Consider the following 17012-nt stretch of genomic DNA (forward strand, 5'->3'; position numbering starts at 1 on the left):
CACACCTATCCTTCAAAGTGTGCACTTTGAAATTCACACTTTTCAATTTTACTTCAGTTCTTCAACCAAACAATATCTACAAAATGCATATTTAAGGTGGAAATGTGAATGCATGTATTAGAGAAAAATAGCATACAAAACTGCATTGTTAGGAAAAATTGCTTGGAAAAATATCTACCCTAGTTAGATCTGCATAGAATAATGTGTTTATTAGGATAAATTCATGAAAAAAGCCAATGAATTTTTATGAGGATTTAAAATAAAAATAAAAATCACAAGTTGTTGCAGGAAAGTGTTTAAGACTAGGGAAAGGAGAAACGTAGAAAACAGAAATGGACAGATTCCCCCTACCCCTACATACAACATAGCGGTACGCGGGTGGCGCTGTGGGTTAAACCACAGAGCCTAGGACTTGCCGATCAGAAGGTCGGTGGTTCGAATCCCCGCGATGGGGTGAGCTCCTGTTGCTCTGTCCCTGCTCCTGCTAACCTAGCAGTTCGAAAGCACGTCAAAGTGCAAGTAGATAAATAGGTACTGCTCCGACGGGAAGGTAAATGGCATATCTGTGTGCTTCTCTGGTTCGCCAGAAGTGGTTTAGTCATGCTGGCCACATGACGTGGAAGCTGTACGTCGGCTCCCTCGGCCAATAAAGCGAGATGAGTGCCACAATCCCAGAGTCGGCCATGACTGGATCTACTGGTCAGGGGTCCCTTTACCTTCACCTTTACATACAACCTAAGTTGTGTAGTGATACAGAAACATGAAAAAAGGCTTAAAAGTGTGGGTGCAAATAAGAGAACTGGTAATATTTTGGGTCCTTATCCACAGACTTTCCACCTAATTCCACAGAACAGTGCCACTTAATAACTCTGGGGCTTCAAATGGTGATAGTAATCTAAGCTTTGCTGAACAGTCACATTTACATAGACATACAGTAGCAGTGAAATGTAGCAGAGTTTGGTAGCAAACAGTCACTCCATTGTGAAGTCTTTGCTCTGACAAGTATGACCCTGATTAGGAGAAGCATTGAGGAGGGTGACTTCTCTTTATCAGGAAAAAAGCTCTTCTTTGACAACATGAAGCAATAAAGATATTCTGATCTCTTACTTTGAAGTCATGTAAAATTACATATTTGATCTCTGAGCATGTTCAGCATAAAGTACATGTTCCTCATCTATCTCTGTATTTTTCCTGATTGCTTTTTTTTATGCAAAGCAAGGCTGCCTCTGCATTTCTCACTTCCCCTTCCATTTTGCCCTCTGCCAATTCCCCTTCATTAATTATCTGCATAAGGCTCTACCAGACCAACTGGTTTTCTTAGCTTTCCAGCACAACTTCCTTTCGTTCTCAGATAAGACGTTCAGCAGAATTAAATGTCTTGGCAGTTATGCATCTGAGCTCCTGTTAAGATCAAACTGTACTCTGAAATGTGACAGAAATTAGTTATCCGAGGGGATGGTAACAGCCGCCATGCTTATCTGATAATCTTTAGCTTGCCAGTTGGAAGCAAGATGGCTCAAGGGACTACTAATAGGATAGAGTCATTCACCTCTATATTGCCAATTGAACTCTAGCCCAGATTAACGGAGACAGAATGTTAACCATCTGTTATGTGTATAATGGTCTGGGTGGAATAAATTGTAGTTCTCCAGTTTCCCGTAGACAGGTGTCTACCGGCGATTACAGATGGAAACAGTACAGAGTATTAATTGATAAGGTTATATTTACGATGGGCGTTGTTCTATAAAATCTATCCAGTTACACTTTATATTTTGTTTATGGAATGGACAATGCTTGGGAAATCTGTTATCCAATGCTTAGGAAATATGTTGTCATGTCTGTTGCTGTTTTTGTGGAAGCAGTACAGAAGCCACAGGGACCTGCCTGATTTAGAGTGGTCTGTGTGTTGGATTCTACTTATTTGTTTATATATTGGCGTTCCATAGCTACCCATCAATATGCATTCCCTGGGCAGCTTACAAGCTCACCAATCAGCCAACTTTTATACATAAATAACACAGAATTTTACAAATCTGTGTTAAACTAAGGAAGGAGGAAGGTTCTGCATGGTTATTTGGAAGTATCATTAAGTTAAGTGATATTTAGGGAACATAGGAAGGTGCCTTATATTAAATATATTAAGTTGTATGTTGCGAACCACCCTGAGATCTACAGATGAAGGGCAGTATACTATATATATATGTGTGTGTGTGTGTGTGTGTACAGTATATACTGTATATGGCAGCAGCCTTTTCCTAACCCCACCTGGAAATTGTAGGGAATCAAACCTGGGAGCTGGGCTTGGATCCTAACTAGTTTGCTTACTCAGGTAGGATCCTGTTAGTGGAGGGCAGGCACTATGTCACAGAGCTACAGTCCACCACCTGCTCAATTGCTGCTTTTGGGGGGGGAGGGAGGCACAAACCCCTAACATATTTCTCCAAATAATGCATCTGCTGCACAGAATTCATATTTTCATATTGAATTTCAGGAAAATTCCATCCCTACTGCTGAAGTATGCATGCCCTGGTAGAAGCAGGCTACCTCTTCAGGCACCTGCCATGAGCCCACTGCTTCAGACACTACAAGCCCATAGCTGTCAACTTTTCCCTTTTCTTGCGAGGAATCCTATTTGGAATAAGGGAATTTCCCTTAAAAGAAAGGGAAACGTTGACAGCTATGTACTAGCCCTATCTCCCTTTTCTGGGGCTCCAGTGAAGATAGGGTGGTCACCATCTAATTGCCCACAATGATGTTATGTTGATGCAGGCCATTATGGTCAGTCTCCATAGTGGCTGCCTGGTGCTCACTGGAAGAGTGTTGCCATTGCCATTCTCTGTCCTTAAGTCTGCAGGAGGAAATAAAAAGGGGAGGGGCTCTCCACCACCTGCTGATATAGGGGGGATGACTCATGAGAAGGCCTCAAAGGTCCCTTCACTCCAGCCTGGAGTTGGTCTTGAGTCTGCACAGCTATCATGGCTGTGTCAGTGCTGTACAGAGAGTGTTTATACAGTGGTACCTCGGGTTACATACGCTTCAGGTTACATACACTTCAGGTTACAGACTCCGCTAACCCAGAAATAGTACCTCGGGTTAAGAACTTTGCTTCAGGATGAAAACAGAAATTGTGCTCCGGTGGCACGGCAGCAGCAGGAGGCCCCATTAGCTAAAGTGGTACGTCAGGTTAAGAACAGTTTCAGGTTAAGAACGGACCTCCAGAACGAATTAAGTTCTTAACCCGAGGTACCACTATACCAGTATCGGGAACCTGTTAAATGGCGCATGTGCTGTAATGTCGATGACATGCAAGTATTCGTCTGTAGTTGTTCTTTTATGTGGCCTTCAAAAACCTTTTATAATGCCCTTTTCTGTGGCATTTTAGAAGCTGAGCTTGTGTCAAGGAAAATGCTTGTGCCAGATGTGATGTTCACCCCACTACTGCTCACAGCAAAAGGGAAAACCCAACAAGACTACAGTGGTACCTCAGGTTGCATACACTTCAGGTTACAGACGCTTCAGATTACAGACTCTGCTAACCCAGAAATAGTACCTCAGGTTAAGAACTTTGCTTCAGGATGAGAACAGAAATCGTGCTCCAGAAGCAGCGGGAGGCCCCATTAGCTAAAGTGGTACCTCAGGTTAAGAACAGTTTCAGGTTAAGAACGGACCTCCGGAACGAATTTACGTAACCAGAGGTACCACTCTACTTCCATTTCCTTGGCCGTTTCCCCTTAGCCACAACCCCCACCCCTGCAGCTCTCATTGTTCTGAGCTGCTGACACAGCTGCAGCGATGCTCAGTTGTTGCTAGCTTGGGCTGACTGGCTGCTCCATCTAATCCCCTTCTCCTAACAGGTCACAGACAGTGCCCTGCAAAAGTCTTCAAGCTGTCCAAGCAGGCAGAGAGGCAGCCAGCCCAGTCACATACTCCAGCAGGTGTCACATGTGTGCATGTGGTGCTCTGTTCATATAATGCATGCTGGTGTCATCACGTTTGCATTGCAACATTTGTTTGAAGGGGCAGTGCGAAGGCACCAGGGTGGAGTTAGTGAGCAAGTAGTTGTGAGCTGTTTGAGGACAGAACAGCGTGTGCCATGTGGCCTGCCTTTCATTCCCTAAGCAGTCACCTGCTTACATATTGGTCTGGTATGAATTCGAATAAGAAATAATTAGAATAGCTATGAATGAATTAGAATTAAAATTAGAATAATTATGAATTAATTAATTTCAAAATGCAGTGAGGTTTTGGTATTAATGACGTCTACCTCTCTTTGTTTCTTGAAACATTTAAAATGAACCTGTCTGCCTTACAACTGTTTTTTTTCTTCCAAACATGCCTAAAGCACAACAACCTCTAGTAAACAAGCATGTTAACTACTGGTACAAATTTTCAAGGCCCAGCCAATTTCTGGTCTTCATTGTGCCATGTTTACTCCATGTTTACTCTGTAGCATAACACTTTTAAAGTACCCTTAGTGAAGTAAATCTGTGGTTAGCATAAGGAATGTGAAAGTATCCCAACAGTTTTACATAGGTATGCTGTGACAAAATGTGAGTTTTCTCCGTAACATTTGCAAACTGGGAGAGAATTTTCTGTTGGATTTGTGCGAAATTTCAGACCAGGTGTTTATTGATCATTCGTGCTGTCTGTTTGGACAAAATCTGCATGGAGATTATATGACATTACCTATTTATCGAGCATGTATTCTGATATATTCATGCAGAGATTGCATGGCATTGTATGTGTGTATGTGTGTGTGTACACACATACTGTTTTACAATTTAGAATATTCATTTGGACAACCTTAAACTATCAATAACTTCTTCTCTTTCTATGGTTCATTTTGCATAGCGTTAATCCCTGCATATTTTATATAAACTAAACCATTCAGTATTCCGTTATTACTTCCATCAAAACTTATTTACACTGTTGAATTTATCTTAATGCTGCCAATGTTTTCAAGTGTATGCAATTTCCCCCCATATATTCAATAAACATTTCCCAATCTTCTTTAAACGAATGTTCTTCTTGTTCTCTTATTCTATAAGTTAGATCTGCAAGCTGTGCATATTCTGTTGGTTTAAGTGAGAATGCATGACATTGTTTTGCAGCTAGAAAAGTGATGGGATAATCACACTAGAAAGAGTGGGGTAACAATACATTTTTGGGCAAATAAACAGCCCACCTGGAAGCTTCTTCTGTTGATTGCCAAGTGTAACATTTAAATAGGACTTAAAGAACTTGTTGCTTATATACAATTCCTTGTTCTATGCAAAACACAGTTGGTTCCTTGACATTCATTTCCATGTGGTTACTCCATATCTTTACAGCACAGTACTGTCTGAATGAATATTGTTTGGCGGAAAATCCTCTTCAGAAATAAAGATCTCATTACTATCAAGCATTAATAGAAAGCACTGAGGTTTATGTGTTATCTTGCTGTTCTGTTTTCTTCCACAAGATGGCTACATTTACTATAAAATCGCTACAAAGAGTAACCGCTGTTCTATGTTTACACTTTCCCCTGCCCTATTTAATTTTTTATTTTTAAAACTTTGCTCACATATCCCTGTACCAACTATTTAAACCAGATGTGCACTTTTCTGGATTTAGAGCTGTTTACCTTGAAAACGTGGTGTTTTATTTTAAAAAATGTAAGAAATGTGACATTGAATTAATATCTCTGGATTGCCTGCTAGAATCAACTCTATGAAAGAGACTGGTGTTCTCATTTTATTGCAGCTTATTCTGTATTTATTTACTTTGCATGTATGTCTTTAAAATAATATTCAAAAATCTAGCAAAACCAATTTGGAAAGAGAACAATCACTGCATTAACAGTAATTTTAAATGTTTTATACTATAAAATATTGGTGGGGATGAGTAGAAGCCATGTCATTTATACATTTTGTAATAATCAAATGAAGTGATAACTCTCACAATAAATGTATGATTAAATATATATTAACAGGACTCCAGAGACTGATACAGGAAGGAGAGGTAATTGCTGAGATCCAGAGTCTCAGGCTGCAAAAACAGCCTGAAAATGCTTTTTAAAAAAACATGTTAAAGCACACAATGGAAAATTTCGTAAGTTCCGATTTCTGCTCTACAGCGCCATCTGGTGTCACAGTGTTCTAACACACTCACACATATATATCTAGTGTAGCTGAGCTGGACACATCTACTTTTAATAGAATGAATTTCTATTTGCATATAGGACCATTCACATATATCAATCATGCCCACTGTGGGATCTTGGCCATTGTGTGCTTGAATAATTTTCTTTCAACTATGTAGCCTTCATTTTCTCCCCCATTCCCAGTATACTTTGTTCCCTTCTTCCAACTTCCTTGCCTCTGTTTCTCATTGTTCTAACTTACAGTTACACAAGGTAGTAGGTGTGTTTTAAAGTGCAGTGATTTCTAAAAACACAAATTGCTAGCATAGCTCCACCGATCTACATTGGGACCCTGTTTGTGTAGGGGGGGGGAGATAGGGGCCTTTAATCCTTTACTAACCAGTGTAGCCCCAATCGGAATTACGGGCCTTGTGCCTGCATTTTATATTAAAACTCTTAATTGCTTCAGTTTTCCTGTTGTCCGTCCACCTCCCCCTTCCCCAGGCCTGTGCAGTTTTAATTTTAATTTAATTTAATGTTCTTCTAGAGGTTGGACAACCTAGGCAGCATCTTAAAAAGCAGAGACACCACCTTGCCAACAAACGTCTATATAGTTAAAGCTATGGTTTTCCCAGTAGTGATGTATGGAAGTGAGAGCTGGACCATAACGAAGGCTGATTGCCGAAGAATTGATGCTTTTGAATTATGGTGTTGGAGGAGACTCCTGAGAGTCCCATGGACTACAAGACAATCAAACCTCTCCATTCTGAAGGAAATCAGCCCTGAGTGCTCACTGGAAGGACAGATCCTGAAGCTGAGGCTCCAATTCTTTGGCCACCTCATGAGAAGAGAAGACTCCCTGGAAAAGACCTTGATGTTGGGAAAGATCGAGGGCACAAGGAGAAGGGGACGACAGAGGACGAGATGGTTGGACAGTGTTCTCGAAGCTACCAGCACGAGTTTGACCAAACTGCAGGAGGCAGTGGAAGACAGAAGTGCCTGGCGTGCTCTGGTCCATGGGGTCACGAAGAGTCGGACATGACTAAACAACTAAACAACAACAGGAGGTTGGAGAGCATTAGAACATTCCGTTTCATTTCTTTAGAAGTTACAGTGTTGATGAAAATTCCATAACATCACTGTACTGCAGTCAGTTGGTACCTGATGTTTTAACTGCTATTGCCTATTTATCTTTAGTACATTATTAGTTTTATGGCAATTAAGAAACATCATTAATCTTAACAGTGCACAGCCAAGGCTCAAAAAAGGCCCAATATGGAGGCCAAATGGCCGAAATATTGGGAAATAATTGAAAAAATTGGAGACAATTGGAAGCTGCAGAGCCAAGACAAACTAAAAAATAAGGTGCGAGACTGGCTACATTATGCTCAAATTCAAGAGGTGTTTAAGATGGATAAAAAAGTTGGTTTCCAGGTGGAAAAATCGAAATTGGAAACAGAACTATTAGAACCAAAAACTAAGATACTATCGAGAATGTATAACTTGCTGCTTAAGTGGAACACACAGGATGAGACAGTTAAATCTGCCATGATAAAATGGGCACAGGATGTAGGGCATAACATTATGTTTGAAGACTGGGAAAGGTTATGGATCACCGGAATAAAATTCACGGCATGAAAATATTATGAAAATGATATACCGGTGGTACATGACCCCAGTCAAGCTAGCTAAGATATATCATCTGTCTGATAATAAATGTTGGAAATGTAAGGAGGCAGAAGGGACATTTTTTCATCTCTGGTGGACCTGCCCAAAAGTGAAGGCCTTCTGGGAAATGATTTACAATGAACTGAAAAAGGTATTTAGGTATACCTTCCCTAAGAAACCAGAGGCCTTCCTGCTGGGCATGGTGGACCAGAAAGTGTCAAAGAAAGATAGAACGTTGTTTATGTATGCTACCACAGCAGCAAGAATTCTCATCGCAAAGAACTGGAAGACACAAGATTTACCCACGTTGGAGGAATGGCAGACGCAGTTGATGGACTACATGGAATTAGCTGAAATGACCGGCAGAATCCGAGATTTGGATGAAGAATCAGTTGAGGGAGATTGGAAAAAATTTAAAGACTATCTGCAAAAATATTATAAGTTGTATGAATCTTAAGATAGTGCATGTTATTGAAAATGTTATGCTTTAGCAAATATGATTAAGCAAATGGTAAAATAAATTACAAATGAGAAAAGAAGACAAGTGAACCAAACATATTATGTTTATTTTAAAGGTATCAAAAGTGAGATACAACATATTGAATGTGGAGACATAATAATTGAAAGTTGTAACAAGGTTTGAAATAAGGTAACAAATTGCTGATAATGTTATTACAAAGAACGCAGCTTTGGAAGGTGTGGGGAAGTCCAATGTTAAAAAAAAACAAAAAAAATGTTTCTTGCATTTGGTCTTTTCTGTATAATTTGAAATGTACAAAACTATGAAAAGAAACGCAATAAAAAATATTATTAAAAAAAAAAATCTTAACAGTGCACACCTGTGAGCTACTTAGCGACCGAAATTTAGAAAATCATATTAAAATGCACATGAGCTATGAAACTTGTAGAACTGAGTTGTACTTCATTGTGTTTTCCCATTATGTAAACTCAGCTCAGCTCTTAGGCAATTTATCATAATCATTACCCCCCCCCTGAAAAAACTATGAATGTTGCCAGAACCCAGGCAGCAGCAGAAAAAGAATGTGTATGCCTTAATTCAGGCAATATGGTGAGAGGAAGTCAATATCCAAACAATATTCAGTTTCTGCTATGTTCGCAAACGACAGTAGAAACAAACCACACTTTCCTGAATTTGGACACCACAGGGAACTGTGGCTAGTTTAAATGTGAAAACAGAAGCTTCTGATATTTTCCTCAAGCATGTGAAAGAGCAGGACTCAGCCTTGACAACCTGTTGTCTCCTGTCCAAAGTGGAAGACTTTCTTGATCTGGATAAGTAGTATATGATCACAAATAAACTATGTACCTTCATTGTTTGAGGAACTTTCATATTTAAGCAAGGCCTAGCACTTTCTAGTTACCAGAAGAAAAGGGAGGAAAAGGGAAATGTTAAATATCCAACAAATACAGTCATACCTCGGGTATACTTATACCTTCTGGATAAGTATTTTCAGGTTGCGCACTGTGGTAACCAGAAAGTAACATAGTGCGTTACTTCCGGGTTCTTGCTGCTCACGCATGCGCAGATGGTCAAAATGATGTCACGCGCATGCGCAGAAGTGGCGAGTCGCAACCCGCACACTCGCAGACGCGGGTTGCGTTTGCTTCTGGATGCGAACGGGGCTCCGGGATGGATCCTGTTCACATCCAGAGGTACCACTGTAACATTTTCCTGATTAGGTCTTCTATGCAAAATCTACTGCTGTACACCGTACAGCTCAAGCCCTGTAATGTATACAGTGGTGCCACTGGTTACGTACTTAATTCGCTCTGGAGGTCCGTTCTTAACCTGAAACTGTTCTTAACCTGAAGCACCACTTTAGCTAATAGGGCCTCCCGCTGCCGCTGCGCCGCCGGAGCACGATTTCTGTTCTCATCCTGAAGCAAAGTTCTTAACCTGAGGTAATATTTCTGGGTTAGCGGAGTCTGTAACCTGAAGCGGATGTAACCTGAGGTACCACTGTACTGTTGTTACTACTGCTTTTCAATCAATAAAGATGCAGTATGGGCCTACACTTAGTCTGGAAAACCCTGCTGTCTCCCTATATCCTTTGGACAAATCCGCGGCAAAGGGAAGCTCTCAAATTTCTTATGGTGGCTAGCAGAGCCAACAGAAGCAGAAACCCGATACTTATATCACTAGGTACATGCTGGAAAGAAGTCTTCCTAAAGATTAGTTCAGTATTTTATTCTATGTTTTACTGGATGCTTTTCCTGGGCAAAGCTGCTTTTTTGACCTGTAAAAGGAATGCCTGGGGGTTATTAAAGCGCTGAGAGATGTTTCTGAAACGTAAACAATCTGAAGCCACTGTAAAATGTCAGCATTTAGGCCCACTGATTCCTCCCACCATGCTATCATTGGCTCACTGGAAGATTCCCAAGGCTTCTAAAATGTTTGTCGGTGATCTTATAGTTGCTTTTTATGTCATTTCCCCAACTAATGATATACGGAAACTAAACTTGTAGAATGTTGATGTATGTTTTAATCTGCTTTTAGTTTACTGCTGATTTCATTTTTTTTAAAAAAAATGTTTTTAATAGTTGCTTTTAAATAGTTTACTGATAATGTTAAGGTTTATTCTCTTGGTAAACTGCATTTTTTTAAAAATAAAAAAAACCCAAGGAGTGTATAACTTTTGTTAAATAAATAAATAATGGCAATAGCCGTCGCTTTGAAGCTTTCCATTAATTTATACCACAAGTTCTTAATAAAGTGGCAGTGAAACAGTTCATCTTTTTATAGCTTTATGTAAATAAATTGGTAATTCCCATGAAAGGTGTTTACACAAAGTCAAAACATAAGCTCCTTCAAGGTAGATTTAGCCCACAATTCCAGAGAAAATATCCGTGCGCAGCATTTTTTTCCTCCCAGAGGTTGTCGCAAAGACCACCTTTCCTCCACATCTGCAAGAAAAAACGGTTTGTTTGAACCTTTGATGTTTTAAAAATCTCTTGAGATTAAAAATGAAAGAAATTGCCAGCATTAGTGCTGGAGCTGAATGCATGCACACTAGTTTATATTATAGTAAAACTTTTTTTAAAAAAAATAATACCCTGGCTTCTTTAAATATATATTTTAATTAGTGTTTTATTTTTATCTAGAGTAGCTGTGCCAAAATCAAATTACTACCTACAGACTGACTGATTTGGATGTTAGAGTAGGTCCAGCCATTCATAGAGGAATTTTGTTATGGCCAACTCTATTACAAGGTTTGGTGTGCTCCAAAAGACAGACAAACATTTAAGTCTGCTAAGCGGAGAAATCATTTGAAGAGAATGTTATTCTTCATGACTCTATTACTTCGTTTTACTTAATGAGATCAAAAAGAATTCAATTACATATTTATTCTGCCCTACTTTTCAATGTTTTTCAAAACAATAACAATAATACTGAATTCACAAGTAGTGATTCCCCCCCCCTATCCCTCACCTTTTAAGATACTGATGTATACTATAGCCTATGAGCTGTAGATTTTTTTGTTTTTGTTTAACCTCAGTCAGATAATAAAGCCAATAGTCGTTATGCACAACTAAAACATAGTGGTCTGGATTCAGCTAAGTAATCCTGCCAGCAGAAGCCCACACAAGTACTTCTGCTAGTGAAATAGGGCTCCCTCCACCAAATCTCCTCTCCCTGGACCCCTAATTGGTGGGGTGGGAGTACCCCTTGGAAAAACATGTGGAGGGGAAGAGATGGCAGATTGCTCTGTCAGGGCAATAATTTCTGCTTGCCTGATGGAACAATCTGCTTAGCACTACATTGAATCCCTCCCAATATTCTGTGTAAAGGTAAAGGTACCCCTGACCATTAGGTCCAGTCGCGAACGACTCTGGGGTTGCAGCGCTCATCTCACTTTACTGGCCAAGGGAGCCAGCGTACAGCTTCCGGGTCATGTGGCCAGCATGACTATAGCACTTTTAGTGGTGGTCTCCAAAGCAAGGGTGGGGAAGCTGTGGCTCTCCAGATGCTGTTGTACTTCTGGTGACATATGGACAGTGGCGTAGCGCCGTTTGCTGGTGCCCAGGGTGGGTGGGTGCGCACGTGCCCCAGGTGGGGGGGGAGTGCGCTTGTCCAGCCCCGCCTCTGCCGCTGCTGGGATGGGGTGCAGATGGTGATCTTCACCCTTCACGCAGTCGCCTGTCGCTTGTGGGGGCTTGGGAGCGCAGAGGGTGAACAGCACCATCTGTGCCCTGTCCCCACCCAGTGCATGAATGCTTTGCCCATCGCTGGCAGGGGTCATCTCCTCCCAAAACATCACATGCCTGCCGCCTTGAGTCACATGCTTGATGTCATGTGCGCAATCCAGCCCCCTCAATCTTCGGTGCAAGTTGGTGCCTTTGTTTGGGTAGCAGACATTTTGGAGTACCAGGGGGGAACCCCCCCCCCGTGTCTTCCTGTAGTATATGTGGAACAGATGGGGCTGTGTCTTTGTTCATTAATGTTTTCTATACATTGATTGAATGGACCTGTATCTGTTCATGTATGACAGCAGCTGGTAACCTGATGTAAGCATTAGAAATGCTATTAGACTTCTTTACTTTGGGATTTAGAATAACCTGTGGGTGCAACTTTTGTTTTTAAATCCTTCCTGATGAAGACCCTTTAAATGTTTAAATTTATTTGAACCTTTGATATCTTTTTATATATACATGCACCATACTATTATTATTAGGTTCATCAATGTAATTTATTGTATATCAATATGCAGAATATTGATCTTTTGACTCTCTCTCTAGTTTATTACATGTTATTTTTGCTTGCTTGCTGCTTCATCATTCCCATGTGTCAACATAAGAATGGCACATCTGAATTACAGCCTACTCATGTAGAAACATCATGGTTTTATGCATAGAGGCCACAATTCAGACATACTATTCCAGTGTCCCTTTACTTTTATTCCAGTGTGGACTGGACATGTTGGACAGCAAGCTGCTATAAGCGAAGGGTGAGATTGGTGTTGCTTAAGTTAGTCCAAAGTAAGCAAGCATTCACTCAAACAATAATAGAATCATAGAATTGTAGGGTTGGAAGGAGCCACGAGGGTCATCTAGTCCAACCCCCTGAAATGCAGGAATCCTTTTGCTCAACATGGGGCAAATCAAGGACTTGCTCTACTACAACCAGAGTCAATCACACTCAGAACGATCATAGAAGTGTAGAGTTGGAAGGGTCCTCATGGTTCATTTAGTTCAACCTCCTGCAATGCAGGAATCTCAACTGGATCATACATGACAGATGGCCATCCAACCTCTGCTTAAAATCCTCAAATGAAGGAGAGTCTACCACCTTCTGAGGGAGTCTCTTCCACTGTTGAACAGCTCTTACTGTCAGAAAGCCCTTTCTAATGTTTAGTTGGAATCTCCTTTCTTGTAACTTGAAGCCATTGGTTTGGGTCCTACCCTTCAGAGCGGGAGAAAACAAGCTTGCTCCATCTTCCACGTGACAGCCCTTTAGACGATGGTTGTTAACATTTTCCATTACTTTTAAAAGAAGCCTACTTATGGCTGCTCTCTCCTGCAGGCAGCATATTATGTTTGCTCAGACACACACAGTTCTGGCTTCACACACACACACACACACAAAATCTGGACGAGCTCCACGCATAACATATTTTCTGCTAATTGTGGAGAGAGCTCCCAGAATGGGAGAAGATCATAAAAATGATGAACGGGTGGCAATGTCGCATGAAAAACACCCTTGCTTTTGCTTCCTATCAAAGTTGTGGCTAAGAGGAAGTGGCTTTTGGGGAGCTGATTGAAGCAGAAGGCTTGGCAGAGTCAGGTCCTAAAGTTCTGCCTTAAAAACAAAACAAAAAACAAGGAAGCCTGGAGCACTAGAGGTCCAGGACTCAGAGGAAAGGAATGCACTTGGGAACTACAGAGCACTGGCATAAAGGATGCTAAGGAATGCTTGCATGCATTCAGCTCCAGCAATTTGGGACCTCCAGCACTTTGGCCCCAGAACCAAAAGGATAAACTGTGAGAGACCCAAGTATTCATGTGCTTTTTGAGGGTTGGCTCTTCAGCACTTTAGGCTGCAATCCTGCATCTGTTTCTTTGGGACTCCATGGTAATGGCGCATGAGAAATTGGGAAAGCGTGTTCTCCTTAACCAGAGAGCACGGGTTGCGGTTGGGGAAACATGCCACCTTGCCATGACTAGGCAGATTTGAAAAAGAAAAAATCCAAGCCTGCTAAAGGGTTAATATTGGGTTGCTGGGGAGTTCTGTATGTTGCTAAATTCAGAGGAGGGGTAGAGTCTATAAATATAGGGAGCCAGGGGTTGGACTTCCTCTTGGCCATTTTGCTTCGGATCACATGGAGCGCTTGGACAATCTTCTCATTGTCTGGTTACATTTATTTATTTCCCCTTTCTTTTTAATCCTCACTAGTCCCTTAAATAATTTAATTTCCCCCTTTTCCTGTTCGAGTTCCCACCCCACCCCTTACCCTGCCCAGTGGGAAGATTCTCCCTGTAGTGTGCAGCGCTGTTGGCCAAATTTTAAGCTAGCCTTGGGGGGAGCACTAATTTGTGTTCTTTTAATATTGCTATGACATTCTCGCTATAGGAATGTATCTGCTTGCAGGCCCAGTTGCTGCTAATGTTTATCTGAGGCAGACAGAGGGCCCCAGAGGCTCCCTGTGCCTCCAAGGACTATGAGCACTCTGTATATGCTCTTGAACTATGCTGTTTCTCAACAAGTTTATTTTCTTTAAGTTTGTTTTGCCCTGATAGTGGCGACTGCCATTTTAGAGATGAGCCATTGTGGCTTAGTGGCTAAAGTGTAGGACTAGGACCTGGGAGACAGGGTTCATATCCCCCTCTTAGCCATTGTTATAACAAAACAAAATAAACTGCTCCTTTCGGGCTATTCTGTTGCTGGGTAGTTTGGCCCATTTGTGATAAAAGAACTTTGGGTTTCTTGAAGGTGTGCTTCCCTCTAAAAGGGCAAGCAGGGGTACCTGGACAAGCTGTGGGCTAGCTCAACTCTGCTATTTCACTAAAAACATTTATGCCTGGCCTAGCAGGCGATCATAGGGCTTTGCCCTAGAATTCGATGGCCTGGAAGCGTTTCCGGCCTGAATAGTGTTCCTATGTGGTCCATGAAGCATTGGTTTCACTGGGTCAGCGCATAGTGCCGGTAATGCTTACGTTGCAGGATTGGTCCCTGTATGGGACAGCTGCATGCTCCCCCATTGCTCTACCTGGACACTTAGGTCCTTTTGGTGGTTACCTCACTGCGAGGGATGTAACGGGCACCAAATTGCAATATGCAAGTGGGAGAAAGCACCTTTGCATGCCTGCAGTGCAGTTTGCTCTGTGCGTTGCAGAGCATGGCGCTGCACGGGCTGCAATTGCATTGCATTGCGTGAGAGATTTGCAGTTGCATTGCACGGAGGGTGTGTGCATTGCATGGAGGGTGTGTGTGCATTGCACGGAATGTGTAGTTGCATTGCACGGAGTGTGTTGTTGCATTGCACAAAGTGTGTTGTTGTATTGCACGAAGTGTGTTGTTGCATTGCACAGAGTGTGTTGTTGCATTGCACAAAGTGTGTTGTTGTATTGCACGAAGTGTGTTGTTGCATTGTACGTAGTGGCTTGTTGCATTGCACAGTGGCTTGTTGCATTGTACGGAAGGTGTGGTTGCATTGCACGGAGTGTGTGTGTGTGTGCATTTGCACGGAGTGTGTAGTTGCATTGCACGGAGGGTGTGTGCATTGCATGGAGGGTGTAGTTGCATTGCACGGAGTGTGTTTTTGCATTGCACAGAGTGTGTGTGCATTGCACAGAGTATGTAATTGCATTGAACGGAGGGTGTGTGCAGTGCACGGAGTGTGTAGTTGCATTGCATGGAGTGTAGTTGCATTGCATGGAGTTTAGTTGCATTGCATGGAGGGTGTGTGCATTCCAGGGAGTGTGTTTTGCATTGCACAGAGTGTGTAGTTGCATTGCACAGAGCGTGTTTTTTGCATTGCACGGAGTGTGTAGTTGCATTGCACGGAGTGTGTAGTTGCATTGCAGGGAGAGTCTGTGCACTGCACGGAGTGTGTTTTTTGCATGGCACGGAGTGTGTAGTTGCATTGCAGGGAGAGTGTGTGCACTGCACGGAGTGTGTTTTTTGCATTGCACAGAGTGTGTGTCTGGAAAGGAAGCTGGCTCGGCGGCAGCTTGGTCGGGACTTCTTTAGGGGTTCTGGCCAGCGTCGGCCCTGTAAGTTTACTTATCATGATGGCAGCACAAGATGCCCCCTGCCCAAGCGGGGGCTGGAAGCTGGCAAGCAACAGCTCAATACCTTTTGCCCATATTCCCATTTTATTTAGGGATCCAGTTGGATATCGTTGCTAAAACATACCACTTGCCTATGGAGAAGCTGTCTGCCTTGAAGGAAGTTATTTTGTAATACTTCCTCTGTAGCAAGTGATGCTTCATCAGATCCGATCTTGCTGGGTCACTTAATTAATCTTCCCACTAGGCCAGGCTGCCTGCGGCCTGAGGTCCCCTTACCTTTGTGTACGCCTACCAAGTGTGGTGAAGGCAGATATTAGGCGATGGTAGCAATTCCTGAATGTATGCAATAGTAGTTCGCCATGGCAGGATACCTTGAACCCGCACAGGGATTTTCAGGTTCATGCTGGTGCTGCTGGATCTTTGCCCTTTGGTTTTTATTTCAAGGGCTGCTGGTGTGCAAAGCTATGGCCTCAAGCCTGGTGTGGTGAGGCAATCATGTGACATAACTTTTCTTGAGTTTTCCCCATTGTAGCAGTTCACATGTGGCCCGAAGAGTTCAGTGACCATTGGATCTGCTTTTGGTCTGATAACCAGGTAGTGGTGAGCGTCTTGGCAAAACAGTCCTCACGCTCTAGCACAGTCTCCGCCCCTCCACTCATGCTTTCGAGCTGCGCCACTTAAGGTTTAATATTGTGCTTTCTACTCTCCAAATTACGGGATCCTCTAATATTGTCGCTGACACTCTATCCGATTTTCAGATGAAGCGCTTCAGATCCTGGGCTCCAGACTCAGCTATTGCCAGCCTTTTCCAGACCACCTGTGGCATTTTGACAACAACATTTTGACCTGGACCTGTTTTAATTCTCTTCCTACCTTTTAATCTAATGTACCGAGCCTATTTTGGGCCATTATATACTTTATACACACCCGCATTTTAGATTCTCAGCGCTGGCAACTAAATCTTTACATTATT

This window comes from Podarcis muralis, chromosome 1, assembly GCF_964188315.1.
Source record: "Podarcis muralis chromosome 1, rPodMur119.hap1.1, whole genome shotgun sequence".
Classification (NCBI taxonomy): Eukaryota; Metazoa; Chordata; class Lepidosauria; order Squamata; family Lacertidae; genus Podarcis; species Podarcis muralis.